General features: G+C 53.2%; 28 non-coding genes across 28 annotated transcripts; 16 read left to right on the forward strand and 12 right to left on the reverse strand.

Moving 5' to 3' along the window:
• Nucleotides 1–42: 42 nt before the first annotated feature.
• Nucleotides 43–114, reverse strand: Trnam-cau (transfer RNA methionine (anticodon CAU)). The gene has a single exon. It is a non-coding gene; the product is annotated as a tRNA-Met (tRNA).
• A 287-nt stretch (nucleotides 115–401) lies between these two features.
• Nucleotides 402–474, reverse strand: Trnar-acg (transfer RNA arginine (anticodon ACG)). Its single transcript has one exon. It is a non-coding gene; the product is annotated as a tRNA-Arg (tRNA).
• A 378-nt stretch (nucleotides 475–852) lies between these two features.
• On the forward strand, nucleotides 853–944 carry Trnai-uau (transfer RNA isoleucine (anticodon UAU)). Its single transcript is given in 2 exon segments — nucleotides 853–890; nucleotides 909–944. It is a non-coding gene; the product is annotated as a tRNA-Ile (tRNA).
• A 107-nt stretch (nucleotides 945–1,051) lies between these two features.
• Trnad-guc (transfer RNA aspartic acid (anticodon GUC)) lies at nucleotides 1,052–1,123 on the forward strand. Its single transcript has one exon. It is a non-coding gene; the product is annotated as a tRNA-Asp (tRNA).
• Nucleotides 1,124–1,368: 245 nt separating this feature from the next.
• Trnam-cau (transfer RNA methionine (anticodon CAU)) lies at nucleotides 1,369–1,440 on the reverse strand. Its single transcript has one exon. It is a non-coding gene; the product is annotated as a tRNA-Met (tRNA).
• Nucleotides 1,441–1,727: 287 nt separating this feature from the next.
• Trnar-acg (transfer RNA arginine (anticodon ACG)) lies at nucleotides 1,728–1,800 on the reverse strand. Its single transcript has one exon. It is a non-coding gene; the product is annotated as a tRNA-Arg (tRNA).
• A 378-nt stretch (nucleotides 1,801–2,178) lies between these two features.
• Nucleotides 2,179–2,270, forward strand: Trnai-uau (transfer RNA isoleucine (anticodon UAU)). The gene is given in 2 exon segments: nucleotides 2,179–2,216; nucleotides 2,235–2,270. It is a non-coding gene; the product is annotated as a tRNA-Ile (tRNA).
• Nucleotides 2,271–2,377: 107 nt separating this feature from the next.
• Nucleotides 2,378–2,449, forward strand: Trnad-guc (transfer RNA aspartic acid (anticodon GUC)). Its single transcript has one exon. It is a non-coding gene; the product is annotated as a tRNA-Asp (tRNA).
• Nucleotides 2,450–2,556: 107 nt separating this feature from the next.
• Nucleotides 2,557–2,628, forward strand: Trnad-guc (transfer RNA aspartic acid (anticodon GUC)). The gene has a single exon. It is a non-coding gene; the product is annotated as a tRNA-Asp (tRNA).
• Nucleotides 2,629–3,232: 604 nt separating this feature from the next.
• Trnar-acg (transfer RNA arginine (anticodon ACG)) lies at nucleotides 3,233–3,305 on the reverse strand. Its single transcript has one exon. It is a non-coding gene; the product is annotated as a tRNA-Arg (tRNA).
• A 378-nt stretch (nucleotides 3,306–3,683) lies between these two features.
• On the forward strand, nucleotides 3,684–3,775 carry Trnai-uau (transfer RNA isoleucine (anticodon UAU)). The gene is given in 2 exon segments: nucleotides 3,684–3,721; nucleotides 3,740–3,775. It is a non-coding gene; the product is annotated as a tRNA-Ile (tRNA).
• Nucleotides 3,776–3,882: 107 nt separating this feature from the next.
• Trnad-guc (transfer RNA aspartic acid (anticodon GUC)) lies at nucleotides 3,883–3,954 on the forward strand. The gene has a single exon. It is a non-coding gene; the product is annotated as a tRNA-Asp (tRNA).
• Nucleotides 3,955–4,199: 245 nt separating this feature from the next.
• Trnam-cau (transfer RNA methionine (anticodon CAU)) lies at nucleotides 4,200–4,271 on the reverse strand. Its single transcript has one exon. It is a non-coding gene; the product is annotated as a tRNA-Met (tRNA).
• Nucleotides 4,272–4,558: 287 nt separating this feature from the next.
• On the reverse strand, nucleotides 4,559–4,631 carry Trnar-acg (transfer RNA arginine (anticodon ACG)). The gene has a single exon. It is a non-coding gene; the product is annotated as a tRNA-Arg (tRNA).
• Nucleotides 4,632–5,009: 378 nt separating this feature from the next.
• On the forward strand, nucleotides 5,010–5,101 carry Trnai-uau (transfer RNA isoleucine (anticodon UAU)). Its single transcript is given in 2 exon segments — nucleotides 5,010–5,047; nucleotides 5,066–5,101. It is a non-coding gene; the product is annotated as a tRNA-Ile (tRNA).
• A 107-nt stretch (nucleotides 5,102–5,208) lies between these two features.
• On the forward strand, nucleotides 5,209–5,280 carry Trnad-guc (transfer RNA aspartic acid (anticodon GUC)). Its single transcript has one exon. It is a non-coding gene; the product is annotated as a tRNA-Asp (tRNA).
• A 107-nt stretch (nucleotides 5,281–5,387) lies between these two features.
• On the forward strand, nucleotides 5,388–5,459 carry Trnad-guc (transfer RNA aspartic acid (anticodon GUC)). Its single transcript has one exon. It is a non-coding gene; the product is annotated as a tRNA-Asp (tRNA).
• A 604-nt stretch (nucleotides 5,460–6,063) lies between these two features.
• Trnar-acg (transfer RNA arginine (anticodon ACG)) lies at nucleotides 6,064–6,136 on the reverse strand. Its single transcript has one exon. It is a non-coding gene; the product is annotated as a tRNA-Arg (tRNA).
• Nucleotides 6,137–6,514: 378 nt separating this feature from the next.
• Nucleotides 6,515–6,606, forward strand: Trnai-uau (transfer RNA isoleucine (anticodon UAU)). The gene is given in 2 exon segments: nucleotides 6,515–6,552; nucleotides 6,571–6,606. It is a non-coding gene; the product is annotated as a tRNA-Ile (tRNA).
• Nucleotides 6,607–6,713: 107 nt separating this feature from the next.
• On the forward strand, nucleotides 6,714–6,785 carry Trnad-guc (transfer RNA aspartic acid (anticodon GUC)). Its single transcript has one exon. It is a non-coding gene; the product is annotated as a tRNA-Asp (tRNA).
• Nucleotides 6,786–7,030: 245 nt separating this feature from the next.
• On the reverse strand, nucleotides 7,031–7,102 carry Trnam-cau (transfer RNA methionine (anticodon CAU)). The gene has a single exon. It is a non-coding gene; the product is annotated as a tRNA-Met (tRNA).
• Nucleotides 7,103–7,389: 287 nt separating this feature from the next.
• Nucleotides 7,390–7,462, reverse strand: Trnar-acg (transfer RNA arginine (anticodon ACG)). The gene has a single exon. It is a non-coding gene; the product is annotated as a tRNA-Arg (tRNA).
• Nucleotides 7,463–7,840: 378 nt separating this feature from the next.
• On the forward strand, nucleotides 7,841–7,932 carry Trnai-uau (transfer RNA isoleucine (anticodon UAU)). Its single transcript is given in 2 exon segments — nucleotides 7,841–7,878; nucleotides 7,897–7,932. It is a non-coding gene; the product is annotated as a tRNA-Ile (tRNA).
• A 107-nt stretch (nucleotides 7,933–8,039) lies between these two features.
• On the forward strand, nucleotides 8,040–8,111 carry Trnad-guc (transfer RNA aspartic acid (anticodon GUC)). Its single transcript has one exon. It is a non-coding gene; the product is annotated as a tRNA-Asp (tRNA).
• A 245-nt stretch (nucleotides 8,112–8,356) lies between these two features.
• On the reverse strand, nucleotides 8,357–8,428 carry Trnam-cau (transfer RNA methionine (anticodon CAU)). Its single transcript has one exon. It is a non-coding gene; the product is annotated as a tRNA-Met (tRNA).
• Nucleotides 8,429–8,715: 287 nt separating this feature from the next.
• Trnar-acg (transfer RNA arginine (anticodon ACG)) lies at nucleotides 8,716–8,788 on the reverse strand. Its single transcript has one exon. It is a non-coding gene; the product is annotated as a tRNA-Arg (tRNA).
• Nucleotides 8,789–9,166: 378 nt separating this feature from the next.
• On the forward strand, nucleotides 9,167–9,258 carry Trnai-uau (transfer RNA isoleucine (anticodon UAU)). The gene is given in 2 exon segments: nucleotides 9,167–9,204; nucleotides 9,223–9,258. It is a non-coding gene; the product is annotated as a tRNA-Ile (tRNA).
• Nucleotides 9,259–9,365: 107 nt separating this feature from the next.
• On the forward strand, nucleotides 9,366–9,437 carry Trnad-guc (transfer RNA aspartic acid (anticodon GUC)). The gene has a single exon. It is a non-coding gene; the product is annotated as a tRNA-Asp (tRNA).
• Nucleotides 9,438–9,654: the final 217 nt, after the last annotated feature.

Below are 9,654 nucleotides of genomic sequence, written 5' to 3' on the forward strand. Positions count from 1 at the left end.
CGTAATAATAGAGCTCGACGCAGTCCGCAAAATAAATAGTTTTAGCAGAGCGTGGTTTCGATCCACGGACCTCTGGGTTATGGGCCCAGCACGCTCCCACTGCGCCACTCTGCTGGCTAGGCTTGCGCCCGCTCTTCGCCACGTGACGTGGGACACTTGGGAAGTGTTGTCTGCGTCGCTTTCACACGCCTGTATTTAATTGCGTATCATCTCCTACAGCTCTCAGCTTGACTTGTCTCGACTTTGCTCGACTGACGCTACGCTGACGCTTGCAGGCAGCGATATTTACCACGATCGACTCGACATGCAGCTGCGAGATGCACAGGAGCAACAAAGCACTCCACGATGCGGCGACATACGAAATCCACTGCCCAGCTACGCGTCGGCAACTAACAAAATGCCGACCCTGCCAGGATTCGAACCTGGAATCTTCTGATCCGTAGTCAGACGCGTTATCCGTTGCGCCACAGGGCCAATGGCAGCACTTCTTTCTACGAGACAAGTGCAATTCGCTAAGAAACGTGTTCTCCATGGCTGAGCAAGCTCCCAAGGAAGGTACCTTTCGTGCAGCTGCGTGGCCGCAGTGCGCCTGCAGAGCTTAGAGCTTGCCACGCATCTGCTCTCGCTGTTCGACAGGTAGCAGAAGGCAAGGCGCGCGTTTTCCCGCGTTTTCTCGACGACGAGAGCCGGTTGATGTGCATGTAAGCGTAGCATATGAAACAAGAATAGCACGAAGCATTGGTAGTCAGGTGCCAAAGTCGCAGTATGGCATCAGGTGGCGATCGTATGTTTCTGTGGCCACCACTGGTTTGCAGCAAAGTGAATACCGCTAACTGAGAGCGCTGTGTTGTAGCCCCAGTGGCGCAATTGGTTAGCGCACGGTACTTATAAGGCAGTAGCCGTGAGCAATGCCGGGGTTGTGAGTTCGAGCCTCACCTGGGGCATACTTTTATTTCATAGCAGCTGTCCCTGACAGCAACAGGAGGCTAGGTTTGAGATGTATCAGCTATTTGAGTAACATAATTGTGCATTCGAGACGCTAGCTGCGTCTTCCTCGGTAGTATAGGGGTTAGTATCCCCGCCTGTCACGCGGGAGACCGGGGTTCGATTCCCCGCCGGGGAGGTGCGATTTTTATCTCACAAACCTGTTCGAGTGTTGCCCGTATGGGGGTCGTAAGAGCATTAACTTTGCGACCGTGGAGTGTAGTTGGTGCGAAATCTTAAAAAATGCTACATCTTAGGAAGTGGTTCTCGCATTCTTCACACTTCAGAATTACGGGGTTTGCTGTTAACGCTGAGTCAAAGCACCCCAGCCCACGCTGTGGGCGTAATAATAGAGCTCGACGCAGTCCGCAAAATAAATAGTTTTAGCAGAGCGTGGTTTCGATCCACGGACCTCTGGGTTATGGGCCCAGCACGCTCCCACTGCGCCACTCTGCTGGCTAGGCTTGCGCCCGCTCTTCGCCACGTGACGTGGGACACTTGGGAAGTGTTGTCTGCGTCGCTTTCACACGCCTGTATTTAATTGCGTATCATCTCCTACAGCTCTCAGCTTGACTTGTCTCGACTTTGCTCGACTGACGCTACGCTGACGCTTGCAGGCAGCGATATTTACCACGATCGACTCGACATGCAGCTGCGAGATGCACAGGACCAACAAAGCACTCCACGATGCGGCGACATACGAAATCCACTGCCCAGCTACGCGTCGGCAACTAACAAAATGCCGACGCTGCCAGGATTCGAACCTGGAATCTTCTGATCCGTAGTCAGACGCGTTATCCGTTGCGCCACAGGGCCAATGGCAGCACTTCTTTCTACGAGACAAGTGCAATTCGCTAAGAAACGTGTTCTCCATGGCTGAGCAAGCTCCCAAGGAAGGTACCTTTCGTGCAGCTGCGTGGCCGCAGTGCGCCTGCAGAGCTTAGAGCTTGCCACGCATCTGCTCTCGCTGTTCGACAGGTAGCAGAAGGCAAGGCGCGCGTTTTCCCGCGTTTTCTCGACGACGAGAGCCGGTTGATGTGCATGTAAGCGTAGCATATGAAACAAGAATAGCACGAAGCATTGGTAGTCAGGTGCCAAAGTCGCAGTATGGCATCAGGTGGCGATCGTATGTTTCTGTGGCCACCACTGGTTTGCAGCAAAGTGAATACCGCTAACTGAGAGCGCTGTGTTGTAGCCCCAGTGGCGCAATTGGTTAGCGCACGGTACTTATAAGGCAGTAGCCGTGAGCAATGCCGGGGTTGTGAGTTCGAGCCTCACCTGGGGCATACTTTTATTTCATAGCAGCTGTCTCTGACAGCAACAGGAGGCTAGGTTTGAGATGTATCAGCTATTTGAGTAACATAATTGTGCATTCGAGACGCTAGCTGCGTCTTCCTCGGTAGTATAGTGGTTAGTATCCCCGCCTGTCACGCGGGAGACCGGGGTTCGATTCCCCGCCGGGGAGGCACATCCGATTTTTAATTGCTGCTCTATCACTCGCCGAACTTAGTGTAGGACGTTTGCGGCTACTAGCACCATATCTCTCGCACAAGGGCACCTGTCTACAGCGCATCCTCGGTAGTATAGTGGTTAGTATCCCCGCCTGTCACGCGGGAGACCGGGGTTCGATTCCCCGCCGGGGAGGTGCGATTTTTATCTCACAAACCTGTTCGAGTGTTGCCCGTATGGGGGTCGTAAGAGCATTAACTTTGCGACCGTGGAGTGTAGTTGGTGCGAAATCTTAAAAAATGCTACATCTTAGGAAGTGGTTCTCGCATTCTTCACACTTCAGAATTACGGGGTTTGCTGTTAACGCTGAGTCAAAGCACCCCAGCCCACGCTGTGGGCGTAATAATAGAGCTCGACGCAGTCCGCAAAATAAATAATTTTAGCAGAGCGTGGTTTCGATCCACGGACCTCTGGGTTATGGGCACAGCACGCTCCCACTGCGCCACCCTGCTGGCTAGGCTTGCGCCCGCTCTTCGCCACGTGACGTGGGACACTTGGGAAGTGTTGTCTGCGTCGCTTTCACACGCCTGTATTTAATTGCGTATCATCTCCTACAGCTCTCAGCTTGACTTGTCTCGACTTTGCTCGACTGACGCTACGCTGACGCTTGCAGGCAGCGATATTTACCACGATCGACTCGACATGCAGCTGCGAGATGCACAGGAGCAACAAAGCACTCCACGATGCGGCGACATACGAAATCCACTGCCCAGCTACGCGTCGGCAACTAACAAAATGCCGACCCTGCCAGGATTCGAACCTGGAATCTTCTGATCCGTAGTCAGACGCGTTATCCGTTGCGCCACAGGGCCAATGGCAGCACTTCTTTCTACGAGACAAGTGCAATTCGCTAAGAAACGTGTTCTCCATGGCTGAGCAAGCTCCCAAGGAAGGTACCTTTCGTGCAGCTGCGTGGCCGCAGTGCGCCTGCAGAGCTTAGAGCTTGCCACGCATCTGCTCTCGCTGTTCGACAGGTAGCAGAAGGCAAGGCGCGCGTTTTCCCGCGTTTTCTCGACGACGAGAGCCGGTTGATGTGCATGTAAGCGTAGCATATGAAACAAGAATAGCACGAAGCATTGGTAGTCAGGTGCCAAAGTCGCAGTATGGCATCAGGTGGCGATCGTATGTTTCTGTGGCCACCACTGGTTTGCAGCAAAGTGAATACCGCTAACTGAGAGCGCTGTGTTGTAGCCCCAGTGGCGCAATTGGTTAGCGCACGGTACTTATAAGGCAGTAGCCGTGAGCAATGCCGGGGTTGTGAGTTCGAGCCTCACCTGGGGCATACTTTTATTTCATAGCAGCTGTCCCTGACAGCAACAGGAGGCTAGGTTTGAGATGTATCAGCTATTTGAGTAACATAATTGTGCATTCGAGACGCTAGCTGCGTCTTCCTCGGTAGTATAGTGGTTAGTATCCCCGCCTGTCACGCGGGAGACCGGGGTTCGATTCCCCGCCGGGGAGGTGCGATTTTTATCTCACAAACCTGTTCGAGTGTTGCCCGTATGGGGGTCGTAAGAGCATTAACTTTGCGACCGTGGAGTGTAGTTGGTGCGAAATCTTAAAAAATGCTACATCTTAGGAAGTGGTTCTCGCATTCTTCACACTTCAGAATTACGGGGTTTGCTGTTAACGCTGAGTCAAAGCACCCCAGCCCACGCTGTGGGCGTAATAATAGAGCTCGACGCAGTCCGCAAAATAAATAGTTTTAGCAGAGCGTGGTTTCGATCCACGGACCTCTGGGTTATGGGCCCAGCACGCTCCCACTGCGCCACTCTGCTGGCTAGGCTTGCGCCCGCTCTTCGCCACGTGACGTGGGACACTTGGGAAGTGTTGTCTGCGTCGCTTTCACACGCCTGTATTTAATTGCGTATCATCTCCTACAGCTCTCAGCTTGACTTGTCTCGACTTTGCTCGACTGACGCTACGCTGACGCTTGCAGGCAGCGATATTTACCACGATCGACTCGACATGCAGCTGCGAGATGCACAGGAGCAACAAAGCACTCCACGATGCGGCGACATACGAAATCCACTGCCCAGCTACGCGTCGGCAACTAACAAAATGCCGACGCTGCCAGGATTCGAACCTGGAATCTTCTGATCCGTAGTCAGACGCGTTATCCGTTGCGCCACAGGGCCAATGGCAGCACTTCTTTCTACGAGACAAGTGCAATTCGCTAAGAAACGTGTTCTCCATGGCTGAGCAAGCTCCCAAGGAAGGTACCTTTCGTGCAGCTGCGTGGCCGCAGTGCGCCTGCAGAGCTTAGAGCTTGCCACGCATCTGCTCTCGCTGTTCGACAGGTAGCAGAAGGCAAGGCGCGCGTTTTCCCGCGTTTTCTCGACGACGAGAGCCGGTTGATGTGCATGTAAGCGTAGCATATGAAACAAGAATAGCACGAAGCATTGGTAGTCAGGTGCCAAAGTCGCAGTATGGCATCAGGTGGCGATCGTATGTTTCTGTGGCCACCACTGGTTTGCAGCAAAGTGAATACCGCTAACTGAGAGCGCTGTGTTGTAGCCCCAGTGGCGCAATTGGTTAGCGCACGGTACTTATAAGGCAGTAGCCGTGAGCAATGCCGGGGTTGTGAGTTCGAGCCTCACCTGGGGCATACTTTTATTTCATAGCAGCTGTCTCTGACAGCAACAGGAGGCTAGGTTTGAGATGTATCAGCTATTTGAGTAACATAATTGTGCATTCGAGACGCTAGCTGCGTCTTCCTCGGTAGTATAGTGGTTAGTATCCCCGCCTGTCACGCGGGAGACCGGGGTTCGATTCCCCGCCGGGGAGGCACATCCGATTTTTAATTGCTGCTCTATCACTCGCCGAACTTAGTGTAGGACGTTTGCGGCTACTAGCACCATATCTCTCGCACAAGGGCACCTGTCTACAGCGCATCCTCGGTAGTATAGTGGTTAGTATCCCCGCCTGTCACGCGGGAGACCGGGGTTCGATTCCCCGCCGGGGAGGTGCGATTTTTATCTCACAAACCTGTTCGAGTGTTGCCCGTATGGGGGTCGTAAGAGCATTAACTTTGCGACCGTGGAGTGTAGTTGGTGCGAAATCTTAAAAAATGCTACATCTTAGGAAGTGGTTCTCGCATTCTTCACACTTCAGAATTACGGGGTTTGCTGTTAACGCTGAGTCAAAGCACCCCAGCCCACGCTGTGGGCGTAATAATAGAGCTCGACGCAGTCCGCAAAATAAATAATTTTAGCAGAGCGTGGTTTCGATCCACGGACCTCTGGGTTATGGGCACAGCACGCTCCCACTGCGCCACCCTGCTGGCTAGGCTTGCGCCCGCTCTTCGCCACGTGACGTGGGACACTTGGGAAGTGTTGTCTGCGTCGCTTTCACACGCCTGTATTTAATTGCGTATCATCTCCTACAGCTCTCAGCTTGACTTGTCTCGACTTTGCTCGACTGACGCTACGCTGACGCTTGCAGGCAGCGATATTTACCACGATCGACTCGACATGCAGCTGCGAGATGCACAGGAGCAACAAAGCACTCCACGATGCGGCGACATACGAAATCCACTGCCCAGCTACGCGTCGGCAACTAACAAAATGCCGACCCTGCCAGGATTCGAACCTGGAATCTTCTGATCCGTAGTCAGACGCGTTATCCGTTGCGCCACAGGGCCAATGGCAGCACTTCTTTCTACGAGACAAGTGCAATTCGCTAAGAAACGTGTTCTCCATGGCTGAGCAAGCTCCCAAGGAAGGTACCTTTCGTGCAGCTGCGTGGCCGCAGTGCGCCTGCAGAGCTTAGAGCTTGCCACGCATCTGCTCTCGCTGTTCGACAGGTAGCAGAAGGCAAGGCGCGCGTTTTCCCGCGTTTTCTCGACGACGAGAGCCGGTTGATGTGCATGTAAGCGTAGCATATGAAACAAGAATAGCACGAAGCATTGGTAGTCAGGTGCCAAAGTCGCAGTATGGCATCAGGTGGCGATCGTATGTTTCTGTGGCCACCACTGGTTTGCAGCAAAGTGAATACCGCTAACTGAGAGCGCTGTGTTGTAGCCCCAGTGGCGCAATTGGTTAGCGCACGGTACTTATAAGGCAGTAGCCGTGAGCAATGCCGGGGTTGTGAGTTCGAGCCTCACCTGGGGCATACTTTTATTTCATAGCAGCTGTCTCTGACAGCAACAGGAGGCTAGGTTTGAGATGTATCAGCTATTTGAGTAACATAATTGTGCATTCGAGACGCTAGCTGCGTCTTCCTCGGTAGTATAGTGGTTAGTATCCCCGCCTGTCACGCGGGAGACCGGGGTTCGATTCCCCGCCGGGGAGGTGCGATTTTTATCTCACAAACCTGTTCGAGTGTTGCCCGTATGGGGGTCGTAAGAGCATTAACTTTGCGACCGTGGAGTGTAGTTGGTGCGAAATCTTAAAAAATGCTACATCTTAGGAAGTGGTTCTCGCATTCTTCACACTTCAGAATTACGGGGTTTGCTGTTAACGCTGAGTCAAAGCACCCCAGCCCACGCTGTGGGCGTAATAATAGAGCTCGACGCAGTCCGCAAAATAAATAATTTTAGCAGAGCGTGGTTTCGATCCACGGACCTCTGGGTTATGGGCCCAGCACGCTCCCACTGCGCCACTCTGCTGGCTAGGCTTGCGCCCGCTCTTCGCCACGTGACGTGGGACACTTGGGAAGTGTTGTCTGCGTCGCTTTCACACGCCTGTATTTAATTGCGTATCATCTCCTACAGCTCTCAGCTTGACTTGTCTCGACTTTGCTCGACTGACGCTACGCTGACGCTTGCAGGCAGCGATATTTACCACGATCGACTCGACATGCAGCTGCGAGATGCACAGGAGCAACAAAGCACTCCACGATGCGGCGACATACGAAATCCACTGCCCAGCTACGCGTCGGCAACTAACAAAATGCCGACCCTGCCAGGATTCGAACCTGGAATCTTCTGATCCGTAGTCAGACGCGTTATCCGTTGCGCCACAGGGCCAATGGCAGCACTTCTTTCTACGAGACAAGTGCAATTCGCTAAGAAACGTGTTCTCCATGGCTGAGCAAGCTCCCAAGGAAGGTACCTTTCGTGCAGCTGCGTGGCCGCAGTGCGCCTGCAGAGCTTAGAGCTTGCCACGCATCTGCTCTCGCTGTTCGACAGGTAGCAGAAGGCAAGGCGCGCGTTTTCCCGCGTTTTCTCGACGACGAGAGCCGGTTGATGTGCATGTAAGCGTAGCATATGAAACAAGAATAGCACGAAGCATTGGTAGTCAGGTGCCAAAGTCGCAGTATGGCATCAGGTGGCGATCGTATGTTTCTGTGGCCACCACTGGTTTGCAGCAAAGTGAATACCGCTAACTGAGAGCGCTGTGTTGTAGCCCCAGTGGCGCAATTGGTTAGCGCACGGTACTTATAAGGCAGTAGCCGTGAGCAATGCCGGGGTTGTGAGTTCGAGCCTCACCTGGGGCATACTTTTATTTCATAGCAGCTGTCCCTGACAGTAACAGGAGGCTAGGTTTGAGATGTATCAGCTATTTGAGTAACATAATTGTGCATTCGAGACGCTAGCTGCGTCTTCCTCGGTAGTATAGTGGTTAGTATCCCCGCCTGTCACGCGGGAGACCGGGGTTCGATTCCCCGCCGGGGAGGTGCGATTTTTATCTCACAAACCTGTTCGAGTGTTGCCCGTATGGGGGTCGTAAGAGCATTAACTTTGCGACCGTGGAGTGTAGTTGGTGCGAAATCTTAAAAAATGCTACATCTTAGGAAGTGGTTCTCGCATTCTTCACACTTCAGAATTACGGGGTTTGCTGTTAACGCTGAGTCAAAGCACCCCAGCCCACGCTGTGGGCGTAATAATAGAGCTCGACGCAGTCCGCAAAATAAATAATTTTAGCAGAGCGTGGTTTCGATCCACGGACCTCTGGGTTATGGGCCCAGCACGCTCCCACTGCGCCACTCTGCTGGCTAGGCTTGCGCCCGCTCTTCGCCACGTGACGTGGGACACTTGGGAAGTGTTGTCTGCGTCGCTTTCACACGCCTGTATTTAATTGCGTATCATCTCCTACAGCTCTCAGCTTGACTTGTCTCGACTTTGCTCGACTGACGCTACGCTGACGCTTGCAGGCAGCGATATTTACCACGATCGACTCGACATGCAGCTGCGAGATGCACAGGAGCAACAAAGCACTCCACGATGCGGCGACATACGAAATCCACTGCCCAGCTACGCGTCGGCAACTAACAAAATGCCGACCCTGCCAGGATTCGAACCTGGAATCTTCTGATCCGTAGTCAGACGCGTTATCCGTTGCGCCACAGGGCCAATGGCAGCACTTCTTTCTACGAGACAAGTGCAATTCGCTAAGAAACGTGTTCTCCATGGCTGAGCAAGCTCCCAAGGAAGGTACCTTTCGTGCAGCTGCGTGGCCGCAGTGCGCCTGCAGAGCTTAGAGCTTGCCACGCATCTGCTCTCGCTGTTCGACAGGTAGCAGAAGGCAAGGCGCGCGTTTTCCCGCGTTTTCTCGACGACGAGAGCCGGTTGATGTGCATGTAAGCGTAGCATATGAAACAAGAATAGCACGAAGCATTGGTAGTCAGGTGCCAAAGTCGCAGTATGGCATCAGGTGGCGATCGTATGTTTCTGTGGCCACCACTGGTTTGCAGCAAAGTGAATACCGCTAACTGAGAGCGCTGTGTTGTAGCCCCAGTGGCGCAATTGGTTAGCGCACGGTACTTATAAGGCAGTAGCCGTGAGCAATGCCGGGGTTGTGAGTTCGAGCCTCACCTGGGGCATACTTTTATTTCATAGCAGCTGTCCCTGACAGTAACAGGAGGCTAGGTTTGAGATGTATCAGCTATTTGAGTAACATAATTGTGCATTCGAGACGCTAGCTGCGTCTTCCTCGGTAGTATAGTGGTTAGTATCCCCGCCTGTCACGCGGGAGACCGGGGTTCGATTCCCCGCCGGGGAGGTGCGATTTTTATCTCACAAACCTGTTCGAGTGTTGCCCGTATGGGGGTCGTAAGAGCATTAACTTTGCGACCGTGGAGTGTAGTTGGTGCGAAATCTTAAAAAATGCTACATCTTAGGAAGTGGTTCTCGCATTCTTCACACTTCAGAATTACGGGGTTTGCTGTTAACGCTGAGTCAAAGCACCCCAGCCCACGCTGTGGGCGTAATAATAGAGC

The sequence above is a fragment of the Schistocerca serialis genome, unplaced genomic scaffold (genome assembly GCF_023864345.2).
Source record: "Schistocerca serialis cubense isolate TAMUIC-IGC-003099 unplaced genomic scaffold, iqSchSeri2.2 HiC_scaffold_1265, whole genome shotgun sequence".
NCBI classification, from domain to species: domain Eukaryota; kingdom Metazoa; phylum Arthropoda; class Insecta; order Orthoptera; family Acrididae; genus Schistocerca; species Schistocerca serialis.